General features: G+C 40.8%; 1 protein-coding gene across 5 annotated transcripts in view; it reads right to left on the bottom strand.

Moving 5' to 3' along the window:
• The window catches only part of specc1la (sperm antigen with calponin homology and coiled-coil domains 1-like a), a 278924-nt gene that overhangs the window by 38973 nt on the left and 235487 nt on the right, over nucleotides 1-4464 (bottom strand). The gene's annotated exons all lie outside the window — the stretch shown is intronic.

Genomic DNA, 4464 nt, shown 5'->3' with positions numbered 1-4464 from the left:
GATACGCTTTGTGTGGTTATTTTGTTATCTCCACTGTGTTTCCAGTGGCCTCAATTGGTAACCAATTTTTGGACAAACATGGACTCTGCAGCTATCAGTGTCAAGCTGCCACCTTCCTGCACAGCTGAGACTGAACTGTGGTTCCAACAGGCTGAAGCACAATTTCACCTTCCCAAAGTCGAATTGGCCACCACTCGTTATTACTATCTTGTCAGTGCCCTGGACCAGGCTGTTGCTAAGAGGATCAGCAACTTTCTACAGGATCCACCACGTTCTAGCAAGTATGATACTTTAAAAGCACTTTTATTGTGGGAATATGGTATGTCCTGTAGAGAGAGAGCAGCCAAACTACTACACCTTGATGGGTTGGGAGTCCGGCCCCCTTCAGAACTAATGGACGAAATGCTGTTCCTGGCATCTGGTGAAAGTTCCAATCTGCTATTCCAGCAGCTCTTTTTCATTTGAATGGCAGATGATATCCATCTTGTTATCCAAGTGTTCATTCAAAAACCGAAGGGCTTTAGCAGCAGAAAAGCACAGCAAGGAACAACAAGTCTACGTAACCAACCACTCCACTCTTGACCTCGTGTCACACTCTAGTGCTCTTAACACAGCACTCCATACAACCAGGCAGTGCCCCGAAACAAGCAAGCAACCTGTGGACACCTTGTCTTGGTGTTATTATCACAGGCGTTGGGGAGTAAATGCCCGCAAGTGCCTTCCACCCTGCTCGTTGACATGAAACACTCGTGCCAACCACCAGTAAGGGCTGTGGCGGTTGGCGAGAAACCTGCAAGCTTACTGTATGTCTGGGACCATTGTCCCAGTGAAAATTTCTGGTGGACATGGGTTCAGAAGTTAGTGTATTTCCACCCACTAGTTTTGACACCCCTCCATCCTACCCCGGACCTGCAACTACGAGCAGTTAACAGTTTCAACATTCTGACATTTGGCACCAGGAAGATGAATGTCAAGTTCGAGAATCATCTTTACACTTGGCCATTTATTGTAGCAGCAGGATCCCAACCTTTGCTTGGCGCAGATTTTCTTCAGGCTCATTCATTCCTCATCAACTTAAAAGGGCATCAGCTAATAGATGGAACTACTTTTCAGACCATTCCTCTGGCAGACGCCTTTACCCCTACTCTGTGCCTTTAAGCATTAAATAAACCAGTAGATGAATTCTCCAAGCTGTTGGAAGATTTCTCTGAGATTACTACTCTACAATTTTCTGCCTCCACTGCAAAGCATGGTGTTACTCTCCACATTTGTACTAAGGGCCCACCTATCCATTCTAAAGTGTGTCGCTTGCCTCCAGAGAAACTGCACTTAGGAAAGGACGAGTTTGACAAGATGGAGGAACTAAGCATAATTCGTAGGTCCCACAGTCCCTGGGCATCGCCATTACAAATTGAAAGTGGAATTGAATTCAGGAGTAGGGAGGTAATGTTGCAACTGTATAAGGTACCAGTGAGACTGCAACTGGAGTACTGTGTCCAGTTCTGGTCTCCATATTTGAGGAAGGATATACTGGCTTTGGAGACGGTCCAGAGAAGGTTTACTAGGTTGATCCCTGCGATGAAGGGGTTGACTTTTGATGAAAGATTAAATCGTCTAGGATTGTATTCGCTCGAGTTCAGAAGAATGAGAGGAGACCTTATAGAAACATATAGGATGATGAAGGATAGATGCAGGAAGGTTTTTTGAGCTGGCCGGGAAAACTAAAACGAGAAGACATAGTCTCAAGATTCTGGGGAGTAGATTTAGGACAGAGATGAGGAAAAATAGTTTTTCCCAGAGAGTAGTGAATGCTTGGAATTATCTAACCAGGGAAGTGGTTGAGGCTGCCTCATTAAACATATTTAAAATTAGGTTAGATAAATTTTTACATGATAGAGGAATTAGGGGATATGGGGAGAAGGCAGGTAGGTGGAGTTAGGTCATCAATTAGATCAGCCATAATCTTATTGAATGGCGGAGCAGGCTCGATGGGCTATTTTTTGCCTACTCCTGTTCCTACTTCCTATGTTCCTATAAATGGTCTCGAAACACCATGGAGGTTGGCAATCATGTGGAGATTACTGGCGGCTTAACAATGCCACCATCCCAGATTATTATCTGATACCTCATATTCAGGATTTCTTGGCTAATTTGCATGGAGCAAAGATCTTCTCCAAAATAGACTTAGTGCGTGGTGATCACCAAGTACCGGTAGAGCCAGAAGATATTCCAAAAACAGCAATAATTACCCCATTTGGGTTGTTTCAACTTTTACGAATGTCATTCGGATTAAAAAATGCTGATCAACCATTTCAACAGGGGATGAATGCTTTAGGACGTGGTATGACCAATGTCTTCATTTACCTCAACGACATTTTAGTGGCCAGTGGGACCAAGGAGGAACATTTGGAACATCTTCATACAATTTTTATCCTTCTTCAAGAATTTAGGCTGACAATTAATCCAGATAAATGTGTTTTTGGACAAGAAATGATTGATTTTTTGGGGCATAGGATTACTCCAGAGGGCGTGTCCCCCACCACCATCCAAAATTGAGGCCATTACCAAATACTCAAGACTTGCTACAGTTAAAAGCCTACAGAAATTCTTAGGAATTGTGAGTTTTTAATCATCTGTTTCTTCCAGGATCAGCTCAGATTATGAAGCCTCTTTTTGACTTACTGTCTGGAAATGCCAGAATCATCCATTGGATTGAAGAGGGAAACAACGCCTTCTTGAAGATGAAAGATTTGCGGGAGGAGTCATGTGATGGAGAAGTGGCCGGTAAGGGAACTCCAGGCCTCTCCAGAAAAGTAAAAAAAAGGTAGAGAAAAAAACAAAGGCACTAACACAGAAACCAAAACAAATTGAAAGTAAAAGTGTGGAGAAAATGGCAGCAAAGAAAGAAAAACCAAAAACAACGGGAAGAAAAGAAGAAGGAAGGTCGTTGGAGGAGGAAGATGAAGGACTTACCGGTACGAGGAAGCCCGCCGTGGAGAGAGAAGCCCGCTCCCTGAGGTCAGTAGAAACCCTGAACTCAGGACTACAAAAATAGCTCACGGAGCCAAACAAAAGTGCGCAACTTGCATGCGCGAATCCTCGCGCATGCGCGATGCGCAAGACAAAAATAACACTGACGGGAGGGGGGACCAGCTGAGGAGTAAATCTCCACAGCTGAAACAGACAAGTACAACACAACAGCAAGATTCTTAACAGGAAAACATAGAAAATAATGAGAACAAGAAGGAAGAGAATAAAAATAGGAAATCAAAGAAACAACAGATGACCAACACCAAGACACTTTTAATAAAAATAAGAAGAACAAGAATACCCAACAAAATAAAATAAACAACCCAACAAGAAAATCAGAAAAGACAGAGGTAAAAGACACAGATCCTGGAGTGAACTCAGAAGAGGAGGAGGGAGAACACAGAGAAATGGAAGATGAAGGGAAGGGCAAGTACATGGATATATTTTTTTTTAAAGAATATTTGGAAACAGTAAAAGAATGGCAGTCACAAGAATTCAGTGAAATAAAAAGAAGAATAAAAAGTACAGAAGAAAAAGTGAATAGATTAGAGATGATCATGACAGATATAGGAAAAAGAGTAGACAAGGTGGAAGAACGAGAAACAGCCATAGAAATGGAAGTAGATGACTTAAAAAAGAAATTAGAAGAATCTGATAAAAAAGTTAAAGAAACACAGGAGCTGTTAGCTCAGAAGATAGATATAATGGAAAATTAAAATAGAAGAAACAATATAAAGATAGTGGGCCTTAAGGAAGATGAAGAAGGCAAAAATATGAAAGAATTTATAAAAGAATGGATCCCCAGGGTCCTAGGAAGACCAGAATTACAGGAAGAAATGGAAATAGAAAGGGCACACAGAACATTAGCCGCTAAACCACAACCACAACAAAAACCAAGATCCATTCTAGTAAAATTCCTAAGATATACAACAAGAGAAAATATATTGGAGAAGGCAATGAAAAAAATAAGAGAAGACAAAAAACCACTGGAATACAAGGGTCAAGAAATTTTTTTCTATCCAGATATAAGTTTTGAACTCCTGAAGAAGAGGAAGGAGTTTAATGCAGCAAAAATGACTCTATGGAAAAAAGGTTATAAATTTATGTTAAAATACCAGCGATACTTAAAATAGTTATCCCGGGGCAGCAAAACAAACTATTCTCGGATCCGGAAGAAGCACGAAAATTTGCAGAACAACTACAAAACAGACAGAGATGTAACAAGAACAAAAATGACAACAAACTATATGTATGTGTGTATGTATATATATGTGTATATATAAAAAATAGAGTATAGATAAGAACTAAGAAGGGAAAAAAAAGGAAGAAAGAAAGTAAGGAGGGAATTAAGAGAGTAACCTTTGTTATATATGAAGATTAAAATCTTTTTTGGGGGGGGCTGGTGGGGAAGAATTACAGTCACTACGAAATCAG

The sequence above is a fragment of the Narcine bancroftii genome, chromosome 4 (assembly GCF_036971445.1).
Source record: "Narcine bancroftii isolate sNarBan1 chromosome 4, sNarBan1.hap1, whole genome shotgun sequence".
Taxonomy (NCBI): Eukaryota; Metazoa; Chordata; class Chondrichthyes; order Torpediniformes; family Narcinidae; genus Narcine; species Narcine bancroftii.
This window is presented reverse-complemented; position numbering and strand designations above follow the sequence as displayed.